Raw genomic sequence first — 18,923 nt, forward strand, 5'->3', positions numbered from 1 at the left:
CCTGGAGCTCTTGCTGCACCTCGCCCACCCGAGCCTCGTGCCTCTCTTGCTCGGTGCGCTCCTGGGCTGCCTTATCTTCGGCCTGGGACAGCGCTTGCTTCAGGGTCACCACCTCGGTCGTGGCCCCTGGCAAACATACAATGATCCTGTCATTTAGCAATCGCGTCCTTTTTCTCATCTATAGATGGGGTATTACTTACCCTTGTTCTCCTCGAGCTGCCTCTTAGCAAGGCCGAGCTCTTTCTGGGACCCCTCGAGGGCCTCCTTCAGTACGGCGACCTCCGCCGTTAGTGCGGCCAACGCCAGCAGCGAAGCCTGCATATGCATATTGACATACTTATAATAGACTCCTGCGATATTATTTGATCCTCTGTTCGCCTTTTCTCTGTGAACACCGAACAAAGCATCAGGGGCTACTGTCTATGCGGTAATATTTCTACTACATTTTAAAACACTTACCTCGAAGCCTGTTAGAAGGCTAGTACAGGCTTCAGTCAATCCGCTCTTGGCGGACTGAACCTTCTGGATCACCGCACTCATGATAGTGCGGTGCTCCTCCTCGATGGAAGCGCTACGAAGTGCTTCCAACATAGTGTCCGGCGCCTCAGGATGGACAGAGGTCACCGGCACAGGCGTCTCACCCCCCCTCAGAAGGGGGCCGCCTACCCGAGCTCGGAGCCGTTGGAGGGTCCGGCGCGGTGTTCGGCTCAGGGCCGAACTCGGAGCTCTCGGGGACCCCGTCCCCTCGGCTCCCAGAGTCCGGAAGGTCGCCTTGAGGTGCCTTCGGGACTGTCCCCCTCGATCTGGTGCCTCTTGAGACAGTACCTCGGTGTCGTCAGCTGGATGAGGGGAGGTGGCGGTCGGGACTGGATCGCTATCCATGTCCGACGCGCCTAGAGAGCCGTCTGAAGATACCTCGATATTGGCTTGGGGGGGCCTGCGCAATGGAGTTCGGCGGTAGGGAAAGCAATGCGACAATGGAATCCTATGGGTTACTTTGGTATCCGAATACTTACAATCTCCCCTGGGGCTTGCCCCTAGGCAACCACTCATCTTCACTTTCATCGGCGGCGGTGGAGCTGTCCGAAAGGAGCGTCCTTCCCTTCTTGGACCCTCCTGCCTCCCTTGTTGGGGCGGCCTTCCTTTTATTGTCTCCCCCAGTCGGTAGGGGAGCCTCTTCTTCCTCTTCCTCGTCTTCGGGGGAAGAGTGCACTGCAGAATCATCGGATGGTGAGTCCGACGATTCCTGGCGTCGGGAACTCTTTCGAGCTCCCTTGGCCTTCTTGGTCTTCTCCAACACCTTATAAGGGGCCGGAGTCAGCATCTTCGTCAGAAGAGCGTCTGCGGGGCCTTCAGGCAAGGGAGCCGGATAGTCAATTTGTTCGGCCATTTTCTGCCAGTCCTGTTAATGACACAGGGATTTAGATCCCGCATAGAGTCAATCTGTATAGAAAACAAGTATCCTATAAAAGGTAAAACAGCTTACCGCACTAGCTTGGCGCTTCGCGCTGAATCCGCGATCCTCAGTAATGGGAGGAGGGACCGCGGCGCCCTTGAACAGCACCCTCCAGGCATCTTCATGAGTTGTGTCAAAGAGCCTGTTCAGAGTTCGGTGCTGCGCCGGATTGAACTCCCACAAGGTAAACTCCCGTTGTTGGCACGGGAGTATCCGGCGGACGAGCATAACCTGGACTATGTTGACAAGCTTGAGCTTCTTGTCCACCATGTTCTGAATACATGGCTGGAGTCCGGTCAGCTCTTTTGAATTACCCCAGGATAGGCCCTTCTCTTTCTAGGAGGTGAGCCGCATGGGGATGCCAGATCGGAACTCGGGGGCCGCTACCCAAGCGGGGTCGCGCGACTCGGTGATATAGAACCACCCCGATTGCCACCCTTTTTTGGTGTCCACGAATGTGCCCTAGAGCCATGTGATGTTGGGCATCTTGCCCACCATGGCGCCTCCGCACTCCGCCTGGCAGCCGCTCACTACCTTTGGCTTGATGTTGAAGGTCTTCAGCCATAGGCCGAACTGGGGCTTGACGTGGAGAAAGGCCTCACACACGACGATAAACGCCGAGATGTTGAGGATGAAGTTCGGGGCCAGATCGTGGAAATCCAGGCCGTAATAAAACATGAGACCCCGGACGAAGGGATGGAGAGGGAATCCCAGTCCGCGGAGGAAATGGGTGAGGAATACCACCCTCTCATGGGGCTCGGGGGTGGGGATGAGCTGTCCCTCATTTTGGGAGCCGGTGCGCGATGTCGTCGGGCAGGTATCCGGCTCTCCTCAGTTTCTTGATGTCTCCCTCCGTGACGGAGGAGACCATCCACTTGCCTCCCGCTCCGGACATGGTTGGAGAAGGTTGAGATGGAAATGAGGACTTGGGCGGTAGAGCTCGAGTATGCGGGAGCGGATGAGCAGAGGAGGAAGAAGGCGTGGATAGAAAGGTGAATCCTTATCCCTTTATATGAGCGGACAAAATTAAACGTCCCCACTTGCCTAGTAAAACTCGCTTATCCCCCAAGCGCCGCAATTGATGGCGCGGTTGGGTTACCCACGCCCGTATTGATGAGAATCCCGTAATAGGGGGACACGATCTCTGCTTTGACAAGACGTGTCGAAAAACTGCCTCGCGTTATGTGCGGGGCTGGTTAAAAGAAACTGTTCGAATAATCATCGGGCCATGACGTAACGTCATGTTGCCAAAACAAGCTAGCGGATTAGATCTGCGAAAGCATTATTCATTATGGTGAAATGTGGAACTTATTTTGCAGGGTCGGACACTATCCTCATATTCAAATTCTTCTGTGATGTATTCGGAGAAGGAACCCGCCTTGCAATGCCGAAGACAACTGCGGGCCGGACTCATCATCATTGCAGCCTGGTTCAGGGGCTACTGAGGGGGTCCTGGATTAGGGGGTCTCCGGACAGCCGGACTATCTCCATTGGCCGGACTGTTAGACTATGAAGATACAAGATTGAAGACTTCGTCTCGTGTCCGGATGGGACTCTACTTGGCGTGGAAGTCAAGCTAGGCAATACGTATATGGATATCTCCTCCTTTGAAACTGACCTTGTGTAATCCTAACCCTCTCCGGTGTCTATATAAACTGGAGTGTTTTAGTCCGTAGGACAACAATCATAACATACAATCATACCGTAGGCTAGCTTCTAGGGTTTAGCCTCTCTGATCTCGTGGTAGATCTACTCTTGTAACACCCATATCTTCAATATTAATCAAGCAGGACGTAGGGTTTTACCTCCATCAAGAGGGCCCGAACCTGGGTAAAACTTCGTGTCCCTTGCCTCCTGTTACCATCCGGCCTAGACGCACAGTTCGGGACCCCCTACCCGAGATCCGCTGGTTTTGACACCGACACCCACCCTCGTGGACAGGGTGTGGGCCCCCTGGTATTGATTATTTTGCCAGTATTTTTTATATATTCGAAAAATAATCTCCGTGAAGTTTCAGGTCATTTAGAGAACTTTTATTTCTGCACAAAAATAACACCATGGCAATTCTGCCAAAAACAGCATCAGTCCAGGTTAGTTCCATTCAAATCATGCAAGTTAGAGTCCAAAACAAGGTCAAAAGTGTTTGGAAAAGTAGATAAGATGGAGACGTATCATCCAACGCTATCACTCTAGAGTTTCTTAATTTTCTGATAGCTTTTAATCTCATTCTTATGTGTTTGTTGGACTTCATGTTATCCTTTGAACTCTTCACCTTGGTGATGACAGTCCGATTGTCATAGTTCATAAGGATAGCCAAAACCGGTTTATCAACCAATGGCAAGTCCATCAAAAGATCTCGAAGCCATCCTGCTTCAACACCAGATGTGTCTAATGCTATTAATTCTGCTTCCATTGTCGATCTCGTTAAGATCGTTTGCTTGCAAGACTTCCAGGAAACAGCGCCACCGCCAAGAGTAAACATATACCCAGTAGTGGCCTTGATCTCATCAGCATCGGAGATTAATTTCGCATCACTATACCCTTCAAGTACCGATGGGTCTCTGGTATAGTGAAGTCCATAGTTCATAGTACCTTTCAGATAGCGCATAACTCTTTCAACAGCATGCCGATGTACATCACCCGGTTTGGAAACAAACCGGCCTCAGTTTGCTCACAGCAAACGCGATGTCAGGCCTCGTTGCGCTCGCTAGGTACATCAGTGAACCAATGATTTGAGAGTATCTCAATTGATCTTTAGCCATGCCTTTGGACTTTCGAATCAACATGCTATGATCATATGGTGTTTGAGATGGTGTGTAGTCCGAATATCCAAAACGACCCAACACCTTATCAACATAGTGGGATTGCAGAAGTGTGATCCCACCGTCATTATCTCTCAGTAGCTTGATGTTCAAGATAACATCAGCCACACCAAGGTCTTTCATCTCAAAGTTCTGAGATAGAAACGATTTGACCTCCTCAACGACTTTGAGGTTTGTTCGAATATCAGTATCTCATCAACATACAAGCACAGTATAACTCCTTCGCCCCCACCATGGCGATAGTATACACATTTGTCAGCCTCATTAAGAACGAAACCAATAGATGTCAGAGTTGTATTGAACTTATCATGCCATTGCTTAGGTGCTTGCTTCAGGCCATATAAAAATTTCAGCAACCTACACACCTTTCTTTCCTGACCATCTATCACAAAGCCATCTGGCTGTTGCATGTAGATTTCCTCGTTTAGCTCTCCATTCAGAAAATCTGTCTTAACATCCATCTGGTGGATGAGAAGACCATGCGAGGCCACCAACGAGAGTAATACTCGAATGGTGGTCAGTCTAGTCATAGGTGAATATGTATCAAAGAAATCTTCCTCTTTTTTTCTGGTCATAGCCCTTGGCCACAAGCCTAGCCTTGTACTTTTCAATCGTACCATCGGGCCTAAGCTTATTCTTAAAAACCCACTTACATCCCAAAGGTTTGCAACCATATGGACGGTCAGTGATCTCTCGTGTCTTGTTAGCCATGATGGAATCCATCTCGCTACAAACCGCATCCTACAAGTAGTCAGCTTCTGGAGAGGCATACGCTTATGAAATAGAAGTGGGAGTATCATCCACGAGGTACACGGAGAAATCATCACCAAAGGTCTTTTCAGTCCTTTGTCTCTTGCCCCTACCAAGGGTTTCCTCATCATCCTCCTCAGGATTTTCATCATGTGTTCATTCATAATATTCCACAGGAATGGCAGGCTCAGGAGTCTCCTCAGATTCCTTTCTAGAAGTGCTTTGCATATCTCTCATAGGAAAAATATCCTTAAAGAATTTAGCATCCTTAGACTGCATAATTGTACCGACCTTCTGGTTAGGTTCCTCAGATTTCACTACTAGAAATCTATAGCTAACGCAGTTCTTAGCATAGCCCATATTAACGCAGTCCACAGTCTTGTGTCCAAGCTTACGCTTTTTGGGGATCGACACATTAACTTTCGCCAAACAGCCCCAGGTATGCAAGTACGAGAGTGTTGTCCTTCTCTTCTCCCATTTCTCATAGGGAGTGATCTCATTATCCTCTGTCGGAACTTTATTCAGGACATGACATGCCGTCAATATAGCCTCCCCCCACCATGCCTTGGATAAACCCAATGCATCTATCATGGTGTTAACCAAATCAGTTAGAGTAAGATTTTTCCGCTCGGCAACCCCGATTGACTAGGGTGAATAGGGAGGCATCCTCTCATGAATAATGTCGTGTTCCACACAAAAGGAATCAAATCACTCGAGAAGTACTCTCCAACACGATCTGACTAGACTTGTTAAATTTTCTTTTCAAGTTGATTCTCAACTTCTGGCTTATAGATTTTAAAGTAGTGTAGAGCCTCATATTTAGTATTTAACAGATACAAATATCAATATCTAGTGGAATCATCTATCAATGTCATGAAGTATTTCTTTCCACCTTTAGTCAACACACCATTCATCTCATAAAGATTAGAATGTATGAGTTCTAATGGTGCCAAGTGTCTCTCCTCCGCGGCCTTGTGAGGCTTGCGAGGTTGCTTAGCTTGCACACATGAAAGGCACTTAGAACCTTTGGCTAAAGTGAAACTCGGGATTAAATCCAACTTAGCTAGCTGCGTCATAACGCCGAAACTAATGTGACAAAGACGTGAATGCCAAACTTCAGATTCATTAACATTCGAATGAATATGGTTCACGACTTTATTACAAAAATCTGCTAGGGAAAGGTGGAACATTCCTCCGCTCTCATAACCTTTTCCAACAAAGAGTCCATATTTAGCAATAAATAATTTATTAGACTCGGAAACCAACTTAAACCCTTCTCTACATTGAAGGGAGCCACTAACGAGGTTCTTCTTGATGGCGGGGACATGCTGCACGTTCTTCAGCTGCACGATCCTTCCCGAAGTAAACTTCCAATTGACCGTGCCAACACCATGAACAGAAGCACTCACGCCATTCCCCATCAATACGGACCTGTGGCTTGTGACCTGGTAAGAAGAAAACAATGAAATGTTAGCACACACATGCACACCTGCACCTGTGTCTGCCCACCAATCGGTGGGCTGAAACACTGAAAAAACAATAAATAAAATACCGTACCCAGATGGACCATTTTCATTATTGCCCACAATCATGTTGACCGACTTAGAATCTGTCCTGGGTTCTTGTACTTGTTTGGCCACCTGTTGGCCCAGTATTCAACCGAACCACAAGTAAAGCAACCCTCACCCTTCTTGTTCTTCTTTAAGGTCTTCTTACCGTTCTTCTTAAAGTCGGTATTGTGTTGGACACCGTTCTTTCCCTTGGGCTTGTGGGAGTTATGGTTCCTCTGGTTCACCATGTTGGCGACAGAGGTTCCTTCCACCCCTTTTCCATGTGAGTCCTTTGCCCTCGAATTCTGCTCAACACTCAGATGGCCAATGACATCCTCCATAGAGAATTCATGCCTCTGATGTTTCGGCAAAGTTCCTCCAAGAATTAGGAAGCTTAGCGATTATGTAGCCCGCGAAAAACTTGGTCGGTAACTCGCACTTAAGAAGTTCAAGCTCCTTAACGATGCATATTATCTCATGAGCCTGCTCCAGTACAGGACGGTTTTCAACCATCTTGTAATCGTGGAACTGCTCTATAACATACATTTCGCTCCCAGCGTCGGTGGCCCCGAACTTAGATTCGAGCGCCTCCCACAAGTCCTTGGAAACATGCACATGTAAATATGCGTCGACCAACTTATCTCCGATCACGCTAAGAACCGCTCCTAGGAACATGCCGGTAGCTTCCTTGAATGCCTTCTCCTGTGCAGGAGCAATCGTTCCTGAAGGAACACCGGTGACCCAGAACACGTTCATAGCCATGAGCCATAAGTTGGTCTTTGTCTGCCCACGCTTAAAATATGTACCGATAAACTTATCCGGTTTTAGTGCCGCGGCAAAGCCACTCGCCGAAAAATTCCTACACATAAAAGGTTTTTGGATTGTTGAGTAAATAGGAAATTTTTTGATTAACTTAATCCATGAGTAAATTACTAGCATGGCATTGACACAAATAAACACATACTGATATTCAGTCAAGCAAGCACATACTATGCTAATTGCAGAAAGATCTACGTATAACGCTGGCATGGCTAAAACAGAAAAAAGTAGGAGCGGGATAAACGAGTTATAACCTCCAGTAGGCCATGCACAGGCCGCAGCAGTGGTGGCAGCAACAGCATCCTCAGCGGCCTTCTTGTCGGCCTCGAGCTTCTCGGCGGCGGCATGTTCGACGTCGGTGGACATGGTGATGATGAAGACGACACGGATGTAGAGGAAGTAGTGGATCAGATGCGAGCAGTCACGTAGTCGCTGCCCAAACACCTATTCGCCCCTCTCCCGTATAGGAACCGGACAGGCGGGGTTTCAGATACGTGCTCTCCCGTCAACCGTGTACACAGCAGGCGGGATGGAGTCACCGGCGGCAGCGGCAACAAAGGAATGACGATGGGCGCGCGCGTGAGCAGATGTGATCTATTCATGGCGGCTAGGGTTAGGAGACACCACACACTTATATAGGCGCAACCGCGTGGAGAGATGTGGGGTCGACCCACGTCCGAGTCCGTGAAAGCCCACGATCCAAAGTCTCATATCGTTGCCCAGCTGTCAGATACTCTCCGTTAGTGACTGGCAAAAATAAGCGTGTAGGTGTGAGCTCGGCTCAGCTCAATCCCGGAACCCGTGGCGCGTTGTGACTAGGCATGGCGTGGCGTGGCGTGGCGAGGCGGGCGTCGGAGGAGGAGCGCGCGAGGGCCTCTTCCATTCTCAAGCTCCAATTGCATGTAGAAGAGAAACCCTTATAAAGAGGTCCAATTCCTACACTAGCGGGGTGAGACTAAACTTCCCACTACACCTAGTGCCATATACCAACATGGGCTCTTAGAGATTTTCCAGAAATGGCTATATGGGCCTAAAGCCCATCCCAAATTCAGCAATCCCCCACCAGATCTCGAGGGCCCATTGTGTCCTCTGTTCCAATTGTTGTTTCGATATACCGGTGTTTTAGTGAAGACCTGTTAAGGTTGAACTTCACCTAGAGCAAGTAGCTACACTCCATCACAACTGAACAATGGACTATGCCTTGAATTGTAAGTTTGGCGTAAAGAAGCTTCACCACATGTCTTACTAGTACTGGGCTGCCGAAGGCTGACCCCTCGGGTGGAGCATATAAGTCACACTCCTGGCCTATTCATGAGCTTACTAGAGATCACCCCAATCTCATAGACTGTGACTAGCAGTTGGGCTCACATAGGTGTGTTCCTCCAAAGATCGCTCTGTAGGATAGCATCCTGCTTACATAAGCTTTGGAACACATTAAGACAAAGTCATCCTACCATACAGTATTGAGAGTATTGCATCTTCAACGGAGTGGGTTAGTATAGTTAGTCTCCTCAGTTCACCACTGGCTTGTTTTCCCAGGTCCTACTTCACGGGATCTCCGATCACATAGGTTGGGTTACCACCATGGCAACTCATGTGGGTCTCATACCCATCTCCCTCGATGCATTATCTATCACAACACGTGATAGCCCTTTCATAAAGGGATCTGCCAGATTCTTAGCCGTATGGACATAGTCCAATGATAACCCACAAGTATAGGGGATTGCAATAGTTTTGAGGGTAGAGTATCCAACCCAAATTTATTGATTCGACACAAGGGGAGCCAAAGAATATTCTCAAGTATTAACAGTCGATTTGTCAATTCAACCACACCTGAAAGACTTAATATCTACAGCAAAATATTTAGTAGCAAAGTAATATGGAAGTAGCGGTAACGGTGGCAAATGTAACAATATTGGTTTTGTAGTGATTGTAACACTGGCAATGGTAAAGTAACTAAGCAAAGTCAATATGTGAAAAGCTCGTAGGCAATGGATCAGTGATGGATAATTGTGTTGGATGCGATTCTTCATACAACAGTTATAACATAGGGTGACACAGAACTAGCTCCAGTTCATCAATGTAATGTAGGCATGTATTCCGAATATAGTCATACGTGCTTATGGAAAAGAACTTGCATGACATCTTTTGCCCTACACTCCCGTGGCAGCGGGGTCCTATCGGAAACTAAGGGATATTAAGGCCTCCTTTTAATAGAGTGCTAGAACAAATCATTAGCACTTAGTGAATACATGAACTCCTCAAACTATAGTCATCACCGGTAATTGTCACGATTATTGTCTCTTCGGGGTTAACGGATCATAACACATAGTAGGTAACTATTGACTTGCAAAATAGGAGCAAGAACTCACATATATTCATGGAAACATAATAGGTTCAGATCTGAAATCATGGCAGTCGGGCGCTAGTGACAAGCATTAAGCATAGCAAAGTCATAGCAACATCAATCTCAGAACATAATGGATACTAGGGACCAAACGCTAACAAAACTAACTCGATTACATGATAAATCTCATCCAACCCATCACCGTACAACAAGCCTACGATGGAATTACTCATGCACGGTGGTGAGCATCATGAAATTGGTGATGGAGGAAGGTTGATGATGATGATGGCAACGGATTCCCCTCTCCGAAGCCCCGAACGGACTCCAGATCAGCTTCCCGAGAGAGATTAGGGCTTGGCGGCGGCTCCGTATCGTAAAACGTGATGAATACTTCTCTCTGATTTTTTCTCCCCGAACGTGAATATATAGAGTTGGAGTTGAGGTCGCTGGAGCCTCAGGGGGCCCATGAGATAGGGGGCATGCCCCCACCCTCGTGGACAGGGTGTGGGCCCCCTGGTGTTGATTCTTTCACCAGTATTTTTTATATATTCCAAAAATATTTGCCGTGAAGTTTCAGGTCATTTCGAGAACTTTTATTTCCACACAAAAATAACACCATGGCAATTCTGCTAAAAACATCGTCAGTCCGTGTTAGTTCCATTCAAATCATGCAAGTTAGAGTCCAAAATAAGGTCAAAAGTGTTTGGAAAAGTAGATACGATGGAGACATATCAACTCCCCCAAGCTTAAACCCTTGCTTGTCCTCAAGCAATTCAGTTGACAAACTGAAAGTGATAAATAAAAACTTTTTCAAACTATGTTTGATCTTGTTGTTGTAAATATGTGAAGCCAGCATTCAAGTTTTCAGCAAAGATTATGAACTAAGCATACTCACAATAACATTTAGGTCTCATGTTTACTCATATCAATGGCATAATCAACTAGCGAGCAATAATAGTAAATCTCGGATGACAACACTTTCTCAAAACAATCATAATATGATATAACAAGATGGTATCTGGCTAGCCCTTTCTGAGACCGCAAAACATAAATGCAGAGCACCTTTGAAGACCAAGGACTGACTAAATATTGTAATTCATGGTAAAAGAGATCCAGTCACAGTCATACTCAATGTAAACTAATAGTAATACATGCAAATGACAGCGGCGCTCTCCAACTGGTGCTTTTTAATAAGAGGATGATTACTCAACATAAAAGTAAATAGATAGGCCCTTCACAGAGGGAAGCAGGGATTTGTAGAGGTCCCAGATCTCGATTTTGAAATAGAGATGAATAATATTTTGAGTGGTATACTTTCATTGTCAACATAACAATGGAGAGATCTCAATATCTTCCATGCTACACACATTATAGGCGGTTCCCAAACAGAATGGTAAATTTATACTCCCTTACCACCAACAAATATCAATCCATGGCTTGTCCGAAACAACGGGTGCCTCCAACTAACAACAATCCTGGGGGAGTTTTGTTTGCAATTATTTTAATTTAAGCATGGGACTGGGCATCCCGGTTACCAGCCGTTTTCTTGTGAATGAGGAGCGGAGTCCACTCCTCTTGAGAATAACCCACCTAGCATGGAAGATATAGACAGCCATAGGTGATACATGAGCTATTCGAGCATACAAAACAGAATTTCATTTGAAGGTTTAGAGTTTGGCACGTACAAATTTACTTGGAACGGCAGGTAGATACCACATATAGGAAGGTATGGTGGACTCGTATGGAATAACTTTTGGGTTTTATGGAAGTGGATGCACGAGCAGTATTCCCGCTTAGTACAAGTGAAGGCTAGAAAGAGACTAGGAAGCGACCAGCTAGAGAGCGACAACAGTCATGAACATGCATTAAAATCAATCAACAATGAGTGCAAGCATGAGTAGGATATAATTCACCATGAACATAAATATTGTGGAGGCTATGTTGATTTTATATCAACTACATGTGTGAACATGTGCCAAGTCAAGCCACTCGAATCGTTCAAAGGAGGATACCACCCTATAATACCACATCACAACCATTTTAATAGCATGTTGGCACGCAAGGTAAACCATTATAAACTCCTAGCTAATTAAGCATGGCATGAGCAACTATAGTCTCTAATTGTCATTGCAAACATGTTTCAATCATAATAGGCCGAATCAGGAACGATGAACTAATCATATTTACAAAAACAAGATAGGTCGAGTTTGTACCAGCTTTTCTCATCTCAATCAATTCATCATATAGCATCATTATTGCCTTTCACTTGCATGACCAAACAATGTGGACAATAATAAAAGTTCACGTGCATTGGACTAGGGATGGAAATTTTATCCATGGATCTGGATACCCATGGATACCCGACCCGGTTGGGAAAGGGTATGGAGCACATTTCTGTCCATGGGTCCGTGGGTATGGATACCCACGAACAGCCGGGTTGGGCACGGTTATAGTTTCTGCTCCATGGATATCCAATGGATACCCGTATGACATGTAGGGCCATATGCCAGTGATAGTAGAAAGAGCGAATCAATGGGAAATGTTAGGAAATATGTAATTTGTGCCCTAAGCTATATGTTGCAGAATCAACCTCGGGTATGTCACACTTAAGAACTCATCATATTACTTGTTGCCTACTTATGCATGTAGTTTATGTTATCATTTGTGAGTGAATGATGATGAGTTAATTTGATCTTTGTGAAGGCTTCATGCTGACTTCTCTATACCCATGGAGCTCCATGGGTATGTGGGTATCCAGCGGGTTTGGGCATGGGCACAAGTTGTGCCCATGGATAATTTGGTGGATGGGTAGAGGGTAGGAAGATGGGTCATGGGTTGGATTTGGACCAGCTCCACCCGCCCCAAACCCGACCCATTGCCATCCCTACATTGGACTAAGCTGGAATCTGCAAGCATTCAATACACAGGAGAAGACAAGGTAATATGGGCTCTTTGTTAGATCAACAATAATGCATATGAGAGCCTCTCAACATTTTCATCATGGTCTTCTCCTCTCAACCGCCAAAGAAAAGAAAAGAAACAAAACTATTTACACGGGAAAGCTCCCAACAAGCAAAAGAAGAACGATAATCTTTTTGGGTTTTCTTTTAATTACTACTACTACAGGCATGGAAACTAAACTAGCTAAAAGCTACAACTAATTTTTTTGGTTTTTCTTAAGGTTTTTCAAATACACAAGAAGAATGCTGCAAAAGAAAATAAACTATCATGGATAGTACAATGAAAAAGTATGTGCACCGACAACTGGAATGAGTGTGTGAACATGAGTGTAATGCCGGTGAGAAATACATACTCCCCCAAGCTTAGGATTTTGGCCTAAGTTGGTCTATGGTCACGGCTCAAAGCTACCCTCTCTGGTGTACGGAGGAGTGTCCTCTAGGTGCCACTGGTTGGCAATCTCATCCGGATCCCACTGATAAACAGATTGTCGATAAAGGTCAAGGGGTGGCTCCGGCTCAGGCTCTGGAGCTGATGTCAGGCTCCAGTATGCATGAACGGCCTTTGGCAACACGAGGTACGTGCCTGAAAATATGTTAAACAAGGAGGGAGCAGGCGAGGTAATAATCTCATAGTAGTTATTATCAAATATCAATCTATACTTAAGCATCTTCTTTTTATCCTCAACAATAAAATCATGTGCTACCATACTCTTATAATCTAGAAAAATAGGAGGAAACAACTTTTCCTCTTTCTCATGATGCCTAATAGGTATCCTAAAGTGTGCAGCAAGGCGCGAAGCAAAGATGCATCCAAAGATGGGGCCCGTTGTACGATTCAGATTTAATCGTTTAGCAACAATAGCGCCTAGACTGAAAGTTGTATCACAAAACAGATCATGGCGCAAAACAACAATATCAGGAGCACTGAGATATACACTGTTCCCGCGACCAATTAAGCATCTACTAGCAAATATTGCAAAGTAATGTAGAACAGGAAAATGTATGCTAGTAATTCTTGCATCGGAAACTTTCCTCGTTTTCCCTACAACAATCATATCAATAAATCCCTCCACATCATTACGATGTGGTTCCTCTGTGCTGCCCGCAAAGGGTATCTTACAGATCTGGCAAAAATCATATAGTGACATCTCCTTAGCCTCATCATATAAGTGAAATTCCACTGAAGCTGGTGATTTCTTAGCATGAAAGTGAAAATTTTGCACGAAAAAATTAGTGAGGAGGAGATACTGTTCGCGCTGGTCGTGGAGGAAGTCGATGAGGCCTGCATTCTCAGCCAGATAATAAAAGTCTTCATAAATCCTGACTGCTCTCAAGAACTCATCACAAGGCCATTCGCACGGCCGAACCTCCGCAGTGCGAGGGAGATTGTATTTGGGCTTCTTATTCTCTTCACTTTGCTTATCCTTCGAGCTTCGGCTCGAAGAGCCCCTCAACAACCTCTTCATCATTTTCTTTCTCTGAAAAATTTCTGCAATATTTAGTGAATCAAAATAAAAGTGAATCAAACTCAACAAGATTGATAGCAACTACTCCTACAAGTGCCTAGAGGCCATGTCATGCTTGAAAACTACTTTTGACCACATAAATTTGACATGCAAGCTCAAGAACAGGATCACCTAAGCAGCAAAAAATTGCAATAAATAAAGCACTAGAACAAAAACTAATTGGACCATTGGAGGAGTCACATACCGAAGAACAATTCCTCAAAGCAGTTTTGTGAATGGAGCTTTGAGTATGGAGATCGAAAATGGCAGCAAGATGAGCTAGAACTCGGGTTTGAGCTGGTGGATGATTTTTTCTGGAGGAAGACGGAGTGTGTGGTTGTAAGAATAAGTAGAGGGGCCCAAGTGGGGTCCACAAGGCAGGGGGCGCGCCCCAGGGGGGTGGGCGTGCCCTAGACCCTTGTGGCTAGGCGCTGAGGCCCCCTGGTGTGTTCTCAGTGCCAATAATTCTTAAATATTCTAGAAAAAATCATATAAAATTTTCAGGACATTTGGAGAGCTTTTATTTTCAGGGTATTTTTTATTGCAAGGATAATTTAGAAAATAGACAGAAAATACTATTTTTGCTTCATTTAATCTAAATAACAGAAAGTAAAAGGAGGGTACAGAGAGTTATGCTTTCTAACTTCATCAATTTCATGCTCATCAAAGGAATCCACTAACAAGGTTGATCAAGTCTTGTTAACAAACTCTTTCCGAATCGCATGAAACCGGAGAATTTTCGAATAACATTAGGTTTCCTCAACGGGGACATGCATGTCCCCAACAATAAGAATATCATAATTCTTCTTGACAGTAGGAAGAGGAAATTCAAAACCTCAAATAATAATCGTTGAAGTTTTTCCAATAGAATTAATACTGTGGACTTGAGGTTGTTTCCTCGGAAAGTGTACTGTATGCTAATTACCATTAACATGAAAAGTGACATTGCCTTTGTTGCAATCAATAACAGCCCTTGCAATATTCAAAAAGGGTCTACCAAGAATAATAGACATACTATCGTCCTCGAGAAAATCAAGAATAAGAAAGTCCGTTAAAATAGTAACGTTTGCAACCACAACAAGCACATCCTCACAAGTACCGATAGATATAGCAGTTGATTTATCAGCCATTTGCAAAGATATTTTAGTAGGTGTCAACTTATTCAAATCAAGTATATGATATATAGAGAGAGGCATTACACTAGTCCTGGCCATCTCAGGCCCGGCCCTGCCCTAAAATCCAGGGCCTAGGCCTGATGGGCTTGACCGTGGGCCGGGCTTGGGCCTGAGTTTTGAGCCCACCAGCAGGGCCTGGGCGGGCTTGGGCTTAGCATATTGACATTTTAAGGAAGAGGCCCAGCCCACGGCCCTAAGCCCTAAGGGCTTTTCAGGGCTTTTTACCAGATGGGCCGGGCTTGGGCTTGAAAAGTAGGCCCGATGGTAGGGCCTGGGAGGTCCTGGGCCTCAGTTTTCTGCCATGGGCTTTTTTAGGCCCGGCCCAAGCCCGGCCCAGCCCATGGCCAGATATACATAACACTAACACCAGCTCCAATATCACATAAAGCAGTTTTAACATAGTTTATTTTAATGGAGCATGGTATAGTTGGTACTCTTGGATCTCCTAGTTTCTTAGGTATTCCACCTTTAAAAGTATAATTAGCAAGCATGGTGGAAATTTCAGCTTCTGGTATATTTCTTTTATTTGCAACAATATCTTTCATATAGTTAGCATAAGGATTCATTTTAAGAATATTAGTCAAACACATACAAAAAAGATAGGTCTAATCATTTCAGCAAAGCGCTCAAAATCCTCATCATCCTTTTTCTTGGATGGTTTAGGAGGAAAAGGCATGTGTTTCTGAACCCATGGTTCCCTTTCTTTACCGTGCTTCCTAGCAACAAAGTCTCTCTTATCATAATGTTGATTCTTTGATTGTGGGTTATCAAGATCAACAACAGGTTCAATCTCTACATTATTGTTATTGCTAGGTTGAGCATCAACATGAACATCATCATTAAAATTATCACTAGGTTCATGTTCATTACTAGATTGTGTTTCAGCATCAGAAATAGAAATATCATTGGGATTCTCATGTGTGTCAACAACAGGTTCACTAGAAGCATGCAAAGTCCTATCATTTTTCCTTTTCTTCCTTTTGGAAGGACTAGGTGAATAAACATTATTTCTCTGAGAATCTTGCTCAACTCTCTTAGGGTGGCCCTTGGGATATAGTGGTTCCTGAGTCATTTTACCCCCTCTAGTCACATCTCTAACAACATTATCATTTTTCTTATTATTTAATTCATAGAGCAAATCATTTTGAGCTTTAAGCACTTGTTCTACTTGAGTGGTAACCATAGAGGCATGTTTACTAATAAGTTTAAGCTCACCTTTAACTCTAGACATATAATCACTCAAGTGTTCAATCATGTAAGCATTACGTTTCAATTGTCTACCAACATAAGCATTGAAGTTTTCTTGTTTAACAATAAAATTATCAAACTCATCCAACCATTGGCTAGCAGACTTATTATGAGGAATATCACCTTCATCAAATCTGTCAAGAGAATTTACCTTTACTACCTATGTCGGGTTAGCAAGACCATGTATTTCTTCAATAGGTGGTAAATTCTTAACATCTTCAGCTTTAATACCCTTTTCTTTCATAGATTTCTTTGCCTCTGCATATCTTCAGGACTGCCCATTTTCTTTGGAGTTGGCTTAGGAGTTGGTTCAGGAAGTGTCCAATCAGTTTCATTACTCAACATATTATTCAATAGCAATTTAGCTTGATCAACAGTTCTTTCCCTGAAAACACAACCAGCACAACTATCCAGGTGGTCTCTAGAAGCATCCGTTAGTCCATTATAAAAGATATCAAGTATTTCTTTTTTCTTGAGAGGATGATCAGGCAAAGCATTAAGTAATTGGAGAAGCCTCCCCAAGCTTGTGGGAGACTCTCTTCTTCAATTTTTACAAAATTATATATTTCCCTTAAGGCAGCTTGTTTCTTATGAGCGGGGAAATATTTAGCAGAGAAGTAATAAATCACATCCCCGGGACTATGCACACAACCAGGATCAAGAGAATTAAACCATGTTTTAGCATCATGCTTTAATGATAATGGAAATAACTTGAGGATATAGTAGTAACGAATTTTCTCCTCATTAGTGAATAGGGTGGCTATATCATTCAATTTAGTAAGATGTGTCACAACAGTTTCAGATTCATAGCCATAAAAAGGATCAGATTCAACCAAATTAATTACTCAGGATTGACAGAGAAATCATAATCCTTATCAGAGATACATATAGGTGAAGTAGCAAAAGCAGGGTCATGTTTCATTCTAGCATTCAAGCGACGGCAACAGCAGGTCACGTCGCAACAAGCATAAGCGCCGCATTAACGGCAAAAGTACTAAAGATACGTCAGTCAATGCCGGATTCAAAGGCTCTAAACCCGGTCAGCGGAATAATCCATTCAAACAAAGTATGCCGGGTCCGTCCAGCTTGGACCGTATAGTCGATCGCTCGTGTCAAATACACGGCACCCCAGACAAGCCAGCCACTCACCACAACAGGGCTTGTTGGGTGTTCAAGCAGGCCGGCAAGTTAATCGCCGAAAACAAGGACAAGGGGCTGCATAGCGATGACGAGGACGAACCCCGGCAGCCGCACACTAGAGGATAGAAGAGGTTTCCCCCGCAAGTGCGGACGGTGAACATCATATACGCAACCCACATCCCCAAGAGGGAGCGGAAGCGTGCGCTCAGGGACGTATATGCGCTGGAGCCAGTCGCCCCAAAGTTCAAACCTTGGTCCTCCTGTCCGATCACCTTTGATCGCAGGGACCACCCCACTAGTATCCGTCATGGCGGATTCGCCGCACTGGTCTAGACCCAATCATCGACGGATTTCACCTCACTCGAGTCCTTATGGACGGCGGCAGCAGCCTGAACCTGCTTTATCAGGACACAGTGCGCAAAATGGGTATAGACCCCTCAAGGATCAAACCCACAAACGACCTTTAAAGGCGTCATTCCAGGCGTAGAGGCCCACTGCACAGGCTCAATTACACTGGAAGTGGTCTTCGGATCCCCGGATAACTTCCGAAGCGAAGAGTTAATCTTCGATATAGTCCTGTTCCGCAGTGGTTACCCCACGCTGCTCGGATGAACCGCATTCGCTAGATTCAATGCGGTGCCACATTATGCATACCTCAAGCTCAAGAAGCCAGGACCCCGCAGAGTTATTACAGTCAACGGAAACACAGAGCGCTCTCTCCGAACAGAGGAGCACACCGCGGCCCTTGCAGCAGAAGCGCAAAGCAGCCTCTCAAGGCAATCTACCAGTTCGGCGTTTCAAAGCCCGGACACCTTCAAGCGCGCTCGGAGCAATCGGCAAACAGACCGCCTGGCGCGATCTGAGCTCGCATAGCAATACGGCGCCCCCCCAATCCCAGCCCAACGGTGTTTTTCGTGCCGCGCGTACATAATTACGCATTAAAAATACCATGGGCACAAGTGGGGAGGGGGGCACAACTACGGCACGCCCCAAAATGCGGCCTAAACCGCACCAGGGGCTTCCCGTTTGGTAATTTTTCTTTTTCTTTCAGTACTTCAATCTCTGGAAACACTGTCCGGCAGCTCTATTGCCGAACACAGGATACAGCTACCAAGGAGGCCGACAACTACAGAATTCCCATGTGGATTACA

This window comes from Triticum urartu, chromosome 3, assembly GCF_003073215.2.
Source record: "Triticum urartu cultivar G1812 chromosome 3, Tu2.1, whole genome shotgun sequence".
In the NCBI taxonomy this organism is placed as follows: Eukaryota; Viridiplantae; Streptophyta; class Magnoliopsida; order Poales; family Poaceae; genus Triticum; species Triticum urartu.